We start from the raw sequence: 18,844 nt of genomic DNA on the forward strand, positions 1-18,844 counted from the left end.
TTGTCAGATGAGTAGATTGCAAAAATTTTCTCCCATTTTGTAGGTTGCCTGTTCACTCTGATGGTAGTTTCTTTTGCTGTGCAGAAGCTCTTTAGTTTAATTAGATCCCATTTGTCAATTTTGGCTTTTGTTGCCATTGCTTTTGGTGTTTTAGACATGAAGTCCTTGCCCATGCCTATGTCCGAAACTTCAGCAAAGTCTCAGGATACAAAATTAATGTGCAAACATCACAAGCATTCTTATACACCAGTAACAGACAAACAGAGAGCCAAATCATGAATGAACTTCCATTCACAATTGCTTCAAAGAGAATAAAATACCTAGGAATCCAACTTACAAGGGATGTAAAGGACCTCTTCAAGAAGAACTACAAACCACTGCTCAGTGAAATAAAAGAGGACACAAACAAATGGAAGAACATACCATGCTCATGGATAGGAAGAATCAATATCGTGAAAATGGCCATACTGCCCAAGGTAATTTATAGATTCAATGCCATCCCCATCAAGCTACCAATGAGTTTCTTCACAGAATTGGAAAAAACTACTTTAAAGTTCATATGGAACCAAAAAAGAGCCCACATCTCCAAGACAATCCTAAGTCAAAAGAACAAAGCTGGAGGCATCACACTACCTGACTTCAAACTATACTACAAGGCTACAGTAACCAAAACAGCATGGTACTTGTACCAAAACAGAGATATAGACCAATGGAACAGAACAGGGTCCTCAGAAATAATACCACACATCTACAGCCATCTGATCTTTGATAAACCTGAGAAAGCAAGAAATGGGGAAAGGATTCCCTATTTAATAAATGGTGCTGGGATAATTGGCTAGCCATAAGTAGAAAGCTGAAACTGGATCCTTTCCTTACTCCTTATATGAAAATTAATTCAAGATGGATTAGAGACTTAAATGTTAGACCTAATACCATAAAAACCCTAGAAGAAAACCTAGGTAATACTATTCAGGACATAGGCATGGACAAGGATTTCATTTCTGCAATTTTCATTGTGATAAAAGGAATTCCTGTCCACAACCCTAAACTCATATTTATACATGTTTCCTACCTGATGGTATCAAAAAGGAAGTTTCCTTATTAATAGCTCAGACTATGTTCCCCTGAAACCATATTCCCTTCTATGACTGGAGGCATTACTGAAGTTAGGAGCTCGATTCTGAATAAGTGAGTTCTGTTATCTCTACATTCCATTGAATTATCAGATATGAAGCAAAATAATGTCATTAGAGACAGACTCTCTCTTCATAAAAACACTCTCACAAATTGGTTTTATGAAAAGGCTAAATCTTACAATAGCACTCAGTCTATAGTCTAACATCACACCAATGCACAATTCCTGAAAGCATTTTCTAGAGATCCTGCAGGTGCTTAGGTCACAGGCATTGCAGAACTACCTACTACCACTACCTTGCATTCCTGCAGAAGAAGCCCTTGCCTCCAGGCAAACCCAGTTCAGCTTCTAGAAATCCCAGCATACAGAGGGAAGAATGTGCAAGTGCTAGAATGGGAAGAACACTGGACCTGGTTTCAGGGATTTGGGATTCTCAAGCTGACTGCATGGCCAACATGGGTCGCATGCTTATTCCAGGCAAACCAAGCAGAAGTGAGGTTATGGGATTGCCCCAGTCTGAAACTGTGCCATTTGTGCATTTGTGCTCAGGTATCTCTTTTCAGAACATGTGGGTAAAGTGTGACTTTACCATAACCGTGGACTGAAGATAACTAGTGTTGAGATCCAGGTTGCCTGAGAAATTTATGTCACTACACAGAGACTATAATCTCAGTAAGCGTGTGTTCTTCCCACCTATGTGGAAGAGACCTAGAATCCAAAGAGACTGCTCTGATGCTTGTTCTGTATGAAAGTGTGGTATCAGTTGGGCACAATTAGTGTCAATGTTATCATTGCTGGCTATAGACATAGATGACATTTGTTTGCTGTTATCTAGCAGTTACAGCAGAGCATAGAAGAAGAAATCTCAATGCTCATGCCCATCATATTGGTTCAATTATTCTGGAGCTTTGCAGGATGCAAACACAGGGAAGGAGAGCAGAGACAGAGTAGATCTCATTCCTGAGTGTGTGTGTAGAAGTGAGTGGATCATGGAAGGCTTCATGTAATAGGTAGAATTTTAACTGATGACTACAATTGATCTAGCATTATTATTATAATTATACCCTCTGTAAATTTTGCCAGTCACTTAAATTTTTATATTGGGCAAGGAGAGGTAAATAGGATCTGGACAGATGGAAATGGGAGAAGAGATAATTTACAGTGGCACTGTTAATAAAAGCATAGAGTTTTTTAGGGAATGGTGAATAATTCACACCAGAGTTTTATTCCTTGTGTCACCCCACATATTTGGTCATGATGGCAAGATCCCTCTTAAATAGAATCACAAGACTGGAGTGCTCTGAATAATGAGCATTATCTTTTGTGGTCTTGAAGTGATAGAGCTTGATGTTAGTTTTATGATATTTGTAGGAATGAACTCTATAATAACGTAAAGTCCAGAGAGGGCCAGGCAAGTCAGACCAACAGGACATGCCACAAAGTCAATGCCTTGCTCTCCTTACCCTCCTCACTGGGATATGTCCAGTCCTCCAGGGCCAGAAGGCACAGATAAAACAATTTAAAAATTAAAATAATAATAATAAAACAGGTGGGGGTTAGGGGAGAAGAGAGAAGCAATGGAATGCAGTCCCTTCTCTGGAGCAGCATTTTTACCTACAAAACGCCCATACTGGGAGTAGGGGAGATAGTTAATCTTTGAATTAAATTCAACATTTTATTTGTCACATAAAAATTCAAATCTAAACTCTGCATAGCCTTGATATGGATGTCCAAAAATTCCTATTCAAATTCTGTGTCACCATGCAACTCTTTTGTAACGTAATATTTATAGTGACTTGAAATTTAGTTTAATATTCCTGTTTTAATGCTGCTACACATGTGACAGAATAATACATACCAAACTCAGACATTCTGAAGTTGAAGACAGTTGTCGTTCCCATTCCAGGTGTGCAGGCACCCTTGCCTTCTTATCAAAGATATGTGTAATTATTGGTGAGAGTAAAGATGTAAGATTCAGCCTTAAATTATATCTGTAAAATGTATGTATTTATTTTTAAGAGTTATTAGAAACAAATATGATAAAAATTTAATATGTGCTTAATTTTGTGTTGGGTGTATGAATGCTAATTATATTACCTTCTAGCCTATGTGCCTGGTTTACAAACTTCCTTCCAGCATACCCCAGGTCCTCATTCTTGGTAACTTCAACATCCATAAAGGTAGTCCATACAAGGAGGAGGCATTTCAGTTGTTTTTAAGTTTTCATTCTGAATTAACTGTAGACTATGAAGAAGTTACTAAAATGGTACAGAGAGTTCCTGGATGCCCATCACCCAACCTATAGCAATACTGACATGTTAAGTAAATGTAGCACCAAAACCAGGAAATTGACATTGGTACTATCTAATTATCTACATTACAAATCTTATGAGATTTCACCAAATATCTAAGTACATTGTTACCAAATTTTACCAGTGTTTGCATGCACTCATTTTTGGAGTGATGTATTCCTCTATGTTTCATTGCATAATATTTTGTCACATGTGTAGATTCATAAACACAATCACATTGAATATAGAAGTGTTTCTTCACCACAGAAGAATTTCCTTGGGCTCCTGCTACTGTCACACCCACAGTTTGTTTCTTCCCAAACCCCTCTAATCATTGTCATTTCAAAAGTGTTACTAAATGGAATCATACTGCATCTAATCTTTTGACTTTGGCTTTTAAAATTCAGCATAATGTCCTCAAGATCCACCCAACTTTTTGCAGGTATCAATAGCTTATATCTGATTTATTTTTTAACTGCTGAATAGTGTTCCATTGTATGGATGTACTATGCTTCGTTTCACCAATCATAAGCGAAAGGACTTTGCTGTTTTTTCTATTGTGGCACTTATAAATAAAACAAATATAAACATATGTGTATAGATATTTAAGTGAACAAAGTTTTCCAGTTTCTTGGATAAATTTAATGGCTGAATTGCTGGATTGTATGAAAATGCAAAAGGATTTTCCAGAGTAGCTCTACTATTTTGCTTTCTCACTGGCAGTGTATGAGACCTCCAATTCCTTCAAATCTCAGCCAATATTTAAAACTATCAGCATTTTATATTTTAGCTATATTAAGAGGGTAGACTGGTATCTCATTGTAGTTTTTATTTATTGCCCTAAACATTAGTGACGTTGAGCATCTTTTTATGTGTTTATTCATCATGCATATATGTCCTTGCTGAAGCATATGTTCATCTTTTGCCCTGGTTGAATCGAGCTCTCCACTAACTTCATGCCTGTTCCCATAGCACAGAGTGTGGCTGGAGCTCAACACACAACCATGCCTAGCAGTTTCACTGTACGTTTATGACCTTGAGCCTGAAGTATTCACTTATATCTCCTGAACAGTCATGTGACATTTCCATAATTGCTTCTCACTCTCCAAAGGAAAATCTTCACGCCATCTTCTCTCTCCTGAAACTGCCTACTTTTTTTTTTTTTTAAATCTCTGTCAGATGATGCTCTTCTGAGAATTACTCACTCTCCCCAGAGCGAACCTACCTGCCCATCTGCTTCTGAGCACATCTCTCTGTATTTTCTCTCATGCCAGGAAATGGGCTCTGCAAATTCCTGTTTGAAACCACCCTTTCCATTTGTGCAGTTTCCCCGTTCCCTCCCTAGAAACATTTCATAGCATTATTACTTCTCCCTTCTGCATCTTCAATGTTTCCTTCTCTAATGGATCCTTCCACTGTAATTGAAACACCGCATCCTATTCTTGGCTTAAAACACCATCTAAGCAACCATTCATCTCTATCCACAGCCTGACCTGTCTTCTTTCCTTTGGAAAAAAAAATATTCTCCAAAAAGTTTTCTGTACTCATTGTCTTCATTTTTTCATCCTACCTCAATCTTCTCATATCTCTATCTCCCTCTCTTAGCTAGATCATTAAATTTATGTTTTTCGTTTGAAAATTTATTTGTGACATGATAATAAAGTCAAAACTTTAAAAAATAATCTTTAAATGCATGCGCTGAAAACTGTCATTCTCATTTTAGACCCTCAGGCATCCTTGCCTTGTTAACAAAGACATATCCTATTATACTCAGTAATAAGTTTATATTAATTCACAAATATTTAATAAAAACAACTATATATTTTTTGTCATACAATATATACATTGGCATGCGTTCTTTTTAAAAAATCTAACAAATTCTGGAGGGCCTTTTATATTAGGTTTGTTGTTCTTTCTGTGCAGCTACAGAGTATTCTATTGCATAGATAGACCATAATTTTTACAGTGTTGGTGGCCATTTTGGCTGTCACCAGTCTTGTACTGTAAATAACACTGCATTCATTAACTTAGTATGTAGATCCTTTGAACATGCACAAATATATCTCTAAGATAAATTCCTAGATGAGGAATTACAGAGAGAAAAGGACGCTACTTTATATATGCTTACATATGTTGAAAATTGCCTTCACTGGAAGTTATATCCATCTGCATCCTCAGCAGAAATGAGTGAGGGTACCTGATGCCACTCCATCCCCACACTATAAGCTATCAAACTTTATGGCCTTTTATATTTTGGTAAGTAAAATATAACTCTGTAATTTTAAGTGGCATGTTTTTTATTATGAGTTGCATTTCTCCTCTTTCCATAGTTTAGGAGCCATTTTTATTTTCTAGAAATTGTGAATCATGACAAAGTTATTTTCCTATTAGCTTTTTGGATTTTGAATTATTAATATCATTTTAGAAAACTTTTTATCAGTAGAGAAAATTTATACTTTGGCTATAACATATATTACCAACAAATCTCCCTGTTTATTTATTTAATTTGATTAATTTATTAATTTATCTTTTGGGATGGAATCTCGCTCTGTCACCCAGGCTGGAGTGCAGAGGCGGGATCTTGGCTCACTGCAACTTTCGCCTGTCGGGTTCAATCCATTCTCTTGCTCAGCCTTTTGAGCAGCTGGGATTACAGGCATGCGTCACCACACTCGGCTAATTTTTGTATTTTTAGTAGAGACTAGGTTTCACCAAGTTGGCCAGGCTGGTTTCATACTCCTGACCACAGGTGATCTGACCGCCTTGGCCTTCCAAAGTGCTGGGATTACAGGGGTGAGCCACCATGCCTGGCCACAGTTTATTTGCATTTTGATTATGATGGTTCATGTCATGCTAAACATAGCTTTTGGTTTTGAGGGTTTTGTTGTGTTGTTGTTGTTATTTTGTTTGTCACGTGAAAAGGTCTGACTCTATCAGCCAGGCTGGAGTGCAGTGATGTGATGTCAGCTCACTGTGACCTCCGCAGCCTGGGCTCAAGCCGTCCTCCCACCCCAACGTCCCGAGTAGCTGGGACGACAGACATGCACCACCACACCTGGCTAGTTTTGTAGAGACAGGTTTTCACCATGTTGCCCAGGATGGTCTACAACTTGTGAGCGCAAGCGATCCACTCACCTCAGCCTCCCAAAGTACTGGGATTATAGGAGTGGGCCATCAGCCGGCATTCTTTTTGTCTTTTCTAATATTTTATTTTATGTCTTCTGAATTGTATCCTATAACTGAAAGTCTTTTTCCACTTTGATTTAAAAACTATTTGGCTATGGCTCCTCTAGGTAATTCCATTTTCGTTATAAAATTTTAAGTGTATTTGGATTTATTCTCAAATCATATATAAAGTATGTTTCAACTTTATTTTTTTTCTCACGGTAACTCAGTTGTCCTAATCCCATTCATTGAATAGTGCCTGGTTTACACACTACTTTGATATACAACCTTTATCATAATAGGCATACATTGACAATATTGCAAGTCTTCATCCATCACTGTAATACAGCAAATATTACAATAAAGTGAATCACATGAATTTTTGGTGTCCTGGTACATGTAAAAATTATACTTACACTGTATTGTAGTCTATTGAGTGCGCAATGGCATTATGTCTAAAGCAATCTACATGCATTACTTAAAAAATACTTTTTTACTAGGAAATCGTAACCATTATCAGAACCTTTGTTAGCCAAATGCTTTGCTGCTGGAGGGTCTTGCTTGATATTGATGACTGCTGAGGTGGCTGCTGAAGGTAAGACTGGCTGTACCAATATCTTAAAATAAGGCAACAGTGAAGTTTGCCACATCGATTGACTCATCCTTTTATGAAAGATTTTAATGTAGCATGCAATGCTATTTGATAGCATTTTATACACAGTAGAACTTCCCTTAAAACGGAAGTCAGTTCTCTCAAACCTTGCCACTGTTTTTATCAAGGAAGTTGAACAAGATGGAATGTGATGGGAGAGGCTTATATATATTGGATATGGGACAGAGGCCAAGAATCATCTCAGGTAGGGTTTGTGTCTCCAATACCTCTGGCCGCTGATTTGTCCATAGTCCTCAAACAGGAAATAACAAGTCTGTCCAGCATCTTCATAAGCCTGGATTGACCACCAGTTTTGAGTCCAGCTCTTGTAGGCATCTCCTGAATTAAGCAACACAGAGGGGTCTTCTGAAGTCACTGAATCCCAGAAAGGCTCTCCACCTTTAGCACAAGGGAAGTCTTCACCGCTGGACAAAAGAGAAAAAGATAAGGGTAAGTACCAGAAACACTCTTCTTCCATAGCCAGTTATGGTTTTTCCTATAAGATCGTTTCTGTGTTTCCACCTAGGTGCTACAGGCAGGGGATCATGAGCTTGTTTCAAGAAAAGACAGGAGACATGAAGTTTCCTTCTGGAAACAGTGCTGCCAACTCAGACTGTGTTGAGCTTCAACTGGGATCCCCGCTTCTGATTTATCTCCCCATATCACCTCCTTTATATCAATCACTGAATCTGTCCTCATGGAGAGAATGCTGCCTCTCACATTCATTTAAGGAGCAAGGGGACATGCAGGCATTGCTTCATAGAGTTGAACTGCTGTAGAAGCAGGTTTTGTTGTTTTGCTTACTTTTCTAAATTTTTCTTCCTTGCCTGTCTGGAAAGGTTCAAGGAAGAAACAGACAGTCCCAACTGAAATGATTGAGGAGTGTTTCATGAGGGAAGTATTTACAAAGATGTGCAAGGTTAAGGGAAAGAGACAATGCATGGGTCAGAACCCTAAGCAGCAATGCATAGGGGAGCACTAAGTCCTCCCCTAGGCTGAAAGGGACAGGGAAGGAGCAGTTACCATTGTCGCCATAGCCATAACTGTAGCCATAGGGGTGGGAGAGCACCAGCAGGCAGGTGGAGAAGCCTTGCACGGCCAACACAAAGCCACACAGCCTGATAAGATTTGGATCTGTGTCCCCTTCTAAATCTCATGTTGATTGTAACTCCCAGTACTGGAGGGAGGGCCTGGTGGGAGGTGATTAGATTGTGGGGACGGTTTCACATGAATGGTATAAACACCATCCCCCTTTGGTATTGCTGTAGTGATAGTGAGTGAATTCTCATGAAATCTAGTTGTTTAAAAGTGTGTATCGCCTCCCTCTCTCTGTATTGCTCTTGCTCTCACCGTGTGAGATGCCTCTCTCTTCCTTGGACTTTCACCATGATTGGAAGCTTCCTGAGGCCTCCCCAGAAGCAGAAGCTGCTATGCTTCCTGTATAGCCTATAGAGCAATGAGCCAATTAAACCTGTTTTCTTCATAAACTTGCCAGTCTCGGTATTTCATTATAGCAATGTGAGAATGAACTCATACACAGGCAGAGAGCCAGGAGGTGGAAATCCGAAGTTGCTCTCCTGCCATCCTCCAGTCTCCTGCTGGTGTGTCCCAGTGTCACAATTCCACCAGAAGCTAGAATTAAAATGAGTCCCAGTGACGTGGGACATAAAAGCCACTCTGTTGGGATGTCAAATGGGACAGAAAAGAATGGAAAGCAAAACCTCATAGCAAAAGAGACGATCCCTCTCACCATCTTATATCATCCTAATTACTGGGCATTCTCTGTCTAAAGGTGATTGATTTCTTTCTCATTTTAGTTCTATAGGACTACTTTAATGTTTGGCATGTCTTTCTCTACTGTCACTTCTATGCAGAAATGGTTGCATTCATCAAAAATGCATAGAAAATAAAATGTAATTTAAAAAAGAGAGAACTTTTTTGGGGTTTGGAATATAAGTTTGGTGGCTCTAATAAAGAATGAAGTAGAAATATCTTAAACAAGAAGGTACAATCGTGCCTCTGGGTCTCTAGGTTCTGAATCTGCAGATTCAGCAAACCACAGGTGGAAATTATTTTTAAAATAAGTTTATGGCAGAGGTATGCATGTACTAAACAGGTACAACTTGTTTTTCCTTGTCATTACTTCCAAAAAAAGTATAGTAAAACAAGAATTTACATAGCAATTGTATTTTTTCAGTTATTCTAAGTAACTTAAAATGATTTAATGTATCTGGGAGAAAGAGCATAAGGTGTGTACAAATATTGCATCTTTTTATATAAGGAAATTGAGTATCTGCATATTTCGGTGTGTTCTGGGGTTCCAGAAGCAAGCATCAGTGAATACCCAGAGATGACTATCTGTGAGATCTGAGCTGGAAACTCCAAGGCATCATACATCAGAATTCCAAAACTGCAGCTCCCCAGTCCCCAGGGAGGTGCCCTCATCCTTGTGATCCTACATGGTTCACAGCCACATTAGCATTCCAGCGTGATAGAAAAGGGTGGAGGAAAGGAGGAACTTTGCTCTTTTGATTGATTCTATGAGCCAGGACTTGCTTACCTCACTTTTGTGCACCTTTCATTGAACAGCACCTGGTTATACAATGGCACCCAGCATCAAGGAAAACCGGAATCTGGGTCCTTGTGCTGCCTTTAGACTCGTAGAATTATTATGTGACCAAAGAGGAAAATCAATATTTTGCTAGCAACCTAGCAGTCTCTTCAGCCCCTCACTGTCTCTGATTCTGTGCTCACATCAAGATTTTTCAGGAACTCCTCAGAAAGAATAAATGATGGGGCAGAGAACAGTACAGAAGTCTCATGCAGGGCTCCAGGGACCAGGGGTGGGTACTGGACCTGCTCTTCATGTTGTGATCACAGGAAAACACTTTAATACGCTAGGCCATGGCTTCATCTTATGTTATACGAGGATAATACCATAGATGGTCTTTAAGGAACACATGCTAAATGTTGGTGATACCACAGTGAAAAAGATAGGCATGACTTACGCCTTATGGAGCTTCGAGTTTCATAAGGAAGACAAACATATCATACCATAAATACAGATGGACAAAGTGTTTAGTGCCCTGAGTGTGGATAACAAGAGTGTGGATAACAGAGGTTCTCCTTTTCCTCCCATTTCCTTTTCGCGTCAATCAGGGTGGTGGCAGCTTGTCTCTCTAAGAGAGTTCATGATGGATGCACTCACTCCTGCTGCTCCTCTGTACCTCCCAGAGGAGGGTGCATCTTCTTTCTACCTGAAGAGTTCCTGCCCATGTGCATTCTTGGGATTCCAGAGAAAAGGTGGCCTCTGATAGGCAAAAAGGAACTCCTGAATTTGTTCCTAAATGCCTTTCACTCTCCTCTATATTGTTCCCTATTTGATTTGCTTCTCCTTCTCTATCTGAAATTTGTTTAGGTTAGTTTTTTTTTTTAACCCATAATTTTGACTGCCAACTTGGATTTAACTTGAGAATCCCTCCTCTCCTTTACCCCCTCTAACATGTATAATCGACACAGAGTGGTGCTGTAAAGGGCTGGTCAAAGACTGGACCAGCCCTAGTCAGCCCTGTTGGGCTCAAATTCATACTATATAAGTCCCAGAACGAATAATTCACTCTTTTTGTGTTCCAATGCATTCTTAGCCATATGGGAATAACACTCATTCTTACCTCCTAAGCTCTTCAGATAATGAAAAGAGACAATATCTTAAAAATTCTCAATCAGCTGCTACTATTCAGATTAGACCCAATCTTCACTCTCCAGCTGAAATCTGCATGAATAGCTCTCTTACACTCCAAGACCTACACCCTCCTGTTTCACCTCATGGACATACAGATGTTTGCATCCTAAATAAGTAGTATATTTGGATTTATCTTCAAATCATATATAAAGTATGTTTCACCTTTATTTTATTTCTCACGGCAACTCAGTTGTCCTAATCCCATTCATTGAATAGTGCCTGTTTTACACACTACTTTGATATACAACCTTTATCACAATAGGCATACATTGATGATGTTGCAAGTCTTCTTCTATCACTGTAATACAGCAAATATTACAATAAAGTGAATCACATGAATTTTTGGTGTCCCAGTACATGTAAAAGTAACGAACCAGAGATCTCCTGAAAGAGAGAATGAAACAGGTTTACATTGTGTATACCCAGCAGAACACTTAGTAGTCCCCCATACATATTCCCACACTTCAGTTATGTCCTTCAGTTGCATTCAGACCTCACCCTCACTTACTCTTTCCTCTGCTCTATTGCTGAGCAGTTCAGCTCAGACCTATACCCTACACAAATATTCTGTACAGTTGCCTGTCCGTTCTGTGGCCTATCTGGTACCGCTGCCGCCGCACCACACACCTGTCAGTGGTCGTGTGTGTCCTGCTCTGGGCCCTGTTCCTGCCGTGGAGCATCCTGGAGAGGATGTTCTGTGGCTTCCTGCTTAGTGATGCTGATTCTGTTTGGTGTCAAACATCGGATTTCATCACAGTCACGTGGCTGATTTTTTATGTGTGGTCCTCTACGGGTCCAGCCTGGTCCTGCTGGTCAGGATCCTCTGTGGATCCCGGAAGATGCCACTGACCAGGCTGTACATGACCATCCTGCTCACAGTGCTGGTCTTCCTCCTCTGCGGCCTGCCCTTCGGTATTCAGTTTTTCCTATTTTTATAGAACCACATGGATTTGGGAGTCTTATATATTGTCACGTTCATCTAGTTTCCATTTTGCTTTCTTCTCTTAACAGCAGTGCCAACCCCATCATTTACTTCTTCATGGGCTGCTTTAGGCAGCGTCACAATAGGCAGAACCTGAAGCTGGTTCTCCAGAGGGCTCTGCAGGACATGCCTGAGGTGGATGAAGGTGGAGGGCGGCTGCCTGAGGAAACCCTGGAGCTGTCGGGAAGCAGATCGGAGCAGTGAGGAAGAGCCTCTGCCCTGTCAGTCAGACGGGACTTTGAGACCAACACTGCTCTGCCACCCTTGACAATTATATGTGTTTTTCTTAGCGTTGCACCTCAGGAATGTCTCAGTGGTTCCTCAAGGTCTTCAAATTGATTTTTATCTAATCTGACAGTTGCAGTTTTCAACCATAGGAAGCATTAGTCTGATAATACAATGTTTAGATTCTCCTTGATATTGCCAATATATTTTTCCTGTTATCTTGCATTGCATCTTTCTTGCTGAACACTTTTTCTGCAATTACCTGGTATTGAAAGTAGTTCCTGTCCAAAACCTTAAAACTCTACCTTATACTTGTTTCCTACCTGATTATATCGAAAGGGAAGATTCCTTATTAATGTCTCAGACTATATTCCCCTGAAAATCATGTTCCCTTCTATGACTGGAGGCATTACGACAGTTGGAAGCTCAATTCTAAAAAAATGAGTTCTGCTATCTCTACGTCCATTGTATTTTCAGATATAGCGCAAAATAATGTACTTAGAGACAAACTCTCTCTTCATAAAAAACAGTCTAGAAAACTGGTTTTATGAAAAGTCCTCTGCTGTAATTGTCCACAGCATGGTGACACATTGACCTTGGTTTCTAGTGAAGACAACCATGGCCCCTTCCCTTTGAGACTTTGAGAACTGGTAAGTTCTAATTTAGCTCTTCCTGGACTAAGAGACCAGTGAGGAGCTAATAAATATGCTCCACCAGTTCCATTTAGGCCACTGAAAACTTCAATATTGGTTTCAAAGTGGAAATTATCTGGAAAACCATTTATTCTTCAGATACTTTCACCTGTAGAATTCTTCATTCTTCCAGGTTTTGTACAAATTGTTCTGGGTATAACTTTCAGTCAGTTTTATGGCTGTTAACATAAGAAGCAACACTGAAAACATATGACCTTTCCATGCTAATGTCAATTATAGTATCTGGATAATAACTTACAGTTGGTATAGAATTCTAATACATGAATTCTGGAATTCATGGATGAACCTGGAAACATTGTGCTAAGGGAAATAAGCCAGACCAAAGAACAATATTGTACGTTCAAATTTTATGAGGTATCAAAACTAGGAAATTCTTGAACACAGAAAACAAATTAGGAGGATCCTGGTGCTGGATGATGGAAAGAATGTGTAGCCATTATTGAACGAGCACAGACGTTCGGTGTGGAATAATGCAAAGTTGTTAAAACGGACAGTGGTAACAGTTACAACTTATTTTGAATGTACTTAATGACACTGAATTGTACACTTTAAATCATTATAGTTAGAAAGTGTATGTTATGTAAATTTTAACACAATTAAAAACAGTTAATTATGGAAATGGGATCAGTACAAAATTCAGGACTATGCTCCACCAGTGGTTATCCCTTCCACAGATAACTCAAGCAGACAGAAGAGACCACCAAGAGAAGATGTGACATCACAGTGGACTGTGTGCTGCTCACAGACAGTGAGGCTGCCCCTCAGATTGGCCCTCACTGAGGGGAGCTGACAAGTGCAATTTGAGTATGCAGGAGGCAGTACAAAGTAGCTATGAAAGTAATAAATAGGTATATAGTTTTCAATTTGTCCAACAAAATTTATTGGTGGCTCTTCTCACATTATTCACAATGTTGAATTCAAGTCCCCTCAGTCCAGATCCATTGCTCTTCCAGCCCCAGCATTCTGCTGATGCTGAATCCCATCTGTTCACCCTCAATTTCCAAATGCTGTAGGAGGACTTGGCTGTAGGTGAGGGTTTCCTACAGGTCGAGGAAGCAGGAAGCCAGTGTTTGCAGCCAATGCTCCATGCCAAGAGCTTTGATGTGATGTCTTTAGTTCAGATCGAGGTTATTGGGAGAGTCCACTCAGGGAGTCTGTGATATCAATTGTACAGTTTTGGCTAAAGATGTTGTCTATCATGGGGAATTCTGTAGAGAATTTTCACCTAGCAGTTGAATCAAATAATTTTGTTTCTAACTTGGAAACCTGCTTATTTTGATATTAGTGAAATTCTTTTTCTTTTGACAGAAGAAAACTTCAGCTTTATGAAAGCTTAGATTCTGTCCCTGAAGCCCAATCTGAACTCACTTGACCTCAGCATTACTCAACTACAGCACTTACAACAGTGTACTTGAATTATCTGTCCTCACTTCTTTCTCTTCAACCGTACTTTGAGGTCTTTTAAAGCAAGGACTGTGTCTTTGAATTTCTAGTGCAACAGAGTAGGTGTGGAATTTAGAAGATGCTTGGTAAATATTTCTCTCCAGTAGCTCCCGCCTGAAAATCACAGGTTCATCCAACATCTTGCAAAGGCTGGCTCAGTCACCAGGTCTCACTGGAACTCGTATAGGCACCTCCCACTTAATAGAGTGTCCTCTGCAGTTGGTCATTCTGAGAACAGCTGTTCCTTTTCGTTGAAGGTCTGCTCACTGCCTCTGGGAAGAAGAATGGAGGGGATGTGGGAGTCTACTCATGATCTGCCTTCTTTCCAAGGTCAATGATATCATTTCCTCTTGGTTTCATATCAAGGAGGAGCATGCAGGGCATCCAGGAGTGTTCTCCAGAAAGTGAGAAAATACATGAAAGTCTCTCTTGGCACTTTTTGGGAAGCTTCCACTCATAACTATATTTTAGGCATGAATTCAACAAACATTGAATTCTAATTCATCAGGCACTGTGCTAATTCTACATAAAAGCAACAGCTTTTAAATAAGTCTCTGACTAATACATTCTATGTCTATAACCAATTCTTTCCATTTCTTGAAGAAAATATATTGATTGATGCCGAGAAAATGCTGAGCCTTTGTGGCCATTCACTGATGCTCTAGTACACGTGGGCTCAAGGACACTGAGTCATCACAATCACAAGAACCAATTGGATCTGTTTCTTGTCCTGCTTTGCCAATTAAACTTCTCTGTATAATTACCTAATTTATCAAAATACAGCACAGATCAATGAAAAAATAGTGTGAAAGAAGAACTGCAGTTTCCATAAAAACTAATGTGAACACTCAAATGGAAAATAAAAGCAGGCTCCAAATTATTGTTAGTTTAGTAGATGTAAGTCTTCCAACTCTACAAAATTAAGCAAAAATGAGAAATATAGAACGATTTGCTAGGACAGAATGCTATGTATCTGATGCTAAGATCTACAAATAAACTAATCTAAACCGCAAATCATAGACAATGATTGACAGATATACTTTCAGCCAGAAAGAGTAGAATTCTATTTGCTGAATCCTACACAATACTTTCAGCCAGACAGAGTAGAATTCTATTTGCTGAATCCTACACAAACAAATGTTCCACAGTCTAGCTCTATTATAGTGAATGAATTCTGATAAAATTGAAATGTTCATATTACAAATGTATCATTTTTGTAAATACTGATTAACAGTCATTTTCAATTAATCTAGGCACTTGCATTCCTGAATATATCATTAAGTGGGCTTTTCATAGCAATATCTCTCACTTTTTCTACTGTTTATTGTATAAATACACACTGAGCATCATCTATTCTCTAGCTTGCATGCTAGACACTTGGGAGTCAAAGTAAACATACCCACATTCACAGAGTGCACAGCCTGTGAAGGAAGGACACTAGTGCAGGAAAGACTGCCTCCCAGTGTGACACATGCTATCCAAGTATTGTGTTTGTGGCTCAAAGGTGCTCAGAGGAGAGGGTATCTAAAAATTCCAAGTTATCTGGCTGCCATCCTGAAGAGGAATGCCACACCAAAGCACCCAGCTGAAGCAGAACAACATGATTTTAATAAATTAGAGAATGTTCACCAGGTGGATACTCATGGAAGGCAACAATCTTAGCAACAATTTTATAATTGATGACATCACAAAACTAATAGGCTGAATCTTACAACAACCCTCAGATGATAGTCCAACATCACACCAATGCACAATTCCTGAAAAGATTTTCAGGAGACCCTGCAGTTGCTTAGGCCACAGACATTGCAGAACTACCTACTACCATTACCCTGTGTTCTAGCAAAAGAAGCCCTTGCCTTCAGGCAAACCCAACTAATATCTAGAAATCCTAAGATGTGTAGGGAAGCAGGATATGCAAGTGCCAGAATGGGAAGAACCCTGGACCTGGTTTCAGGAATTTGGGATTCTCAAGCTGACTGCATGGCCAGCATGGATCACATGCTCATTCCAGGCAAATCAAGCAGAAGTGAGGTTATGGGATTGCCCCAGGCTGAAACTGTTTCATTTGTGCATTTGTGCTTATATATCTCTTTTCAGAATATGTGGGTAAGGTGTGATTTTACCATAACCATGGACTGAAGATAACTACTATTATGATCCTGACAGCCTGAGGACAGAAGATAACTACTGTTATGATCCTGACAGCCTGAGAAATTTACGTCTCTACACAGTGACTGTAATCACAGTAAGCGTATGTTCTTCTCACCTATGCGGCAGTGACCTAGAGTCTGAAAAGTCTGCCGAGATGCTTGTTCTGTAAGACGGTATGGTATCAATCAGGCCCCATTATTGTCAATGCATCAATGCTGGCTACAGATATAGATGACATTTGTTTGCTGTTATCTAGCAGTGACAGCAGAGTATAGAAGACGAAATCTCAATGCTCATGCCCATCATATTGGTCCAATTATTCTGGAGCTTTGCAGGATGCAAACACAAGGAAGGAGAGCAGAGACAGCAGATCTCATTCCTGAGTGTGTATGTAGAAGTGAGTGGATCATGGAAGGCTTCGTGTCATAGGTAGAATTTTAACTGATGACTACAACTGACCCAGCATTATTATTATAATTATACCCTCTGCAAATTTTGCCAGTCATGTAGATTTTTGTATTGGGCAAAGAGAGATAAATAGGATCCAACAGATGGAAATGGGAGAAGAGATAATTCACAGTGGCACTGTTAATAAAAGCCTAGAGTTTTTTAGGGAATGGTGAATAATTCATATATGAGTTTTATTCCTTGTGCCACCTCATGTATTTGGAATGGCAAGATCCCTCTTAAATAGAATCACAAGGCTGGAGTGCTCTGAATAATGAGCATTATCTTTTCTGGCCTTGAAGTGATAGGGCTTGCTGTTAGTTTTGTGATATTCATAGGAGTGAGCTCTATAATAATATAAGCCCAGAAAGGGCCAGGCAGGTCAGGCCAACAGGACAAATCAAAATCAATGCCCGGCTCTCCTTACTCTCCTCACAGTGATATATCCTGACCTTCAGGGTCAGAAGACATGGATAAAAAAACACACGCACAAAAAAAACGTGTGGGGGTTGGGGAGAAGAGAGAAGCAATGAATGCAGCCCCTTCTCTGGAGCAGCATTTTTACCTACAGAAGGCCCACATTGGGAGTAAGGGAGATAGTTAATCTGTGAATTAAGTCAACATTGTAACTGTCACATAAAAATTCAAACCTAAATTCGGCATAGCTTGATATGGATATCCAAAAATTCCTATTCAAATTCTCTGTCACCTAGCACCTCTTTGTAACATAATATCTATAGTGTCTTGACATTTAGTTTAATTCTCCTGTTTTAACATCTTAGTACACATGTGAAAGAATAATACATATCAACCTCAGACATTCTGAAGTTGAAGAAAATTGTCATTTCCATTCTAGATGTGCAGGCACCCTTGCCTTCTTATCAAAGACATGTACAATTATTGCTGAGAGTAGAGATGCATGATTCAGCCTTAAGTTGTGTCTGTGAAAGTGTATGTATTCATTTTAAGAGTTATTGGAAACAAATATGATAAAAATTTAACATGCACTTAATTTTGTGGAAGGTGTCTGTTAATGCTTACTACATTATCTTCTAGCCTATGTGCCTGGTTTACAAACTTCCTTCCAGCATACCCCATGTCCTCATTCTTGGTGACTTCAATATCCATGGAGATAAGTCCATACAATGAACAGGACTTTCAGTTGGTTTTTAAGTTTTTACTATGAATTAATTGTAGACTACGAAGAAGTTACGAAAGCAGTACAGTGAGTTCCTGTATGCCCATCACCCAACCTACAGCAATACTTACATATTAAATAAATGTATTGTCAAAACCAGGAAACTGACATTGATACCGTCTAATTATCTACACCGCAAATCTTATCAGATTTCACCAAATAGCTACAGCACAATCTTACCAAATTTTACCAGTGTTTGCATGCACTCATTTTTGGAGTGAGATATTCCTCTATGTTTCATTCCAAAATATTTTGTCACAGGTATAGATTTATAAACACAATCACATTGAACATAGAAGTGTTTCTTCATGACAGAAGAATTCCGTTGGGCTCCTCCTACTGTCACACACACAGTGTGCTTCTTCCCAAATCCCTCTAATCACTGATCTATTCTTCATGTCTGTAATTTCATCATTTCAAAAGTGTTACATAAATGGAATCACATGGTATCTAATCTTTTGACTTTGGGTTTTCTTATTCAGCATAATGTCCTCGAGATTCACCTGATATTTTCCAGCTACCAATAGTTTATTGCTGACTTTTTTATACTACTGAGTAGTGTTCCATTGTATGGATGTACTATGCTTTGTTTCACTATTCACAAGTGGAAAGACATTGCTGTTTTTTTTTAACATGGCATTTATAAATAAAGTAGCTATACACATATATGTACAGACTTTTTAATTTTACTTTAAGTTCT

The 18,844-nt window shown here is 39.2% G+C and overlaps 1 pseudogene; it reads left to right on the forward strand.

Annotated features, from left to right (window-relative positions):
• The first annotated feature begins 7,788 nt into the window (after positions 1-7,788).
• On the forward strand, positions 7,789-12,171 carry LOC100426236 (mas-related G-protein coupled receptor member X1-like; annotated as a pseudogene).
• Positions 12,172-18,844: the final 6,673 nt, after the last annotated feature.

Source organism: Macaca mulatta, chromosome 14, assembly GCF_049350105.2.
Source record: "Macaca mulatta isolate MMU2019108-1 chromosome 14, T2T-MMU8v2.0, whole genome shotgun sequence".
NCBI classification, from domain to species: domain Eukaryota; kingdom Metazoa; phylum Chordata; class Mammalia; order Primates; family Cercopithecidae; genus Macaca; species Macaca mulatta.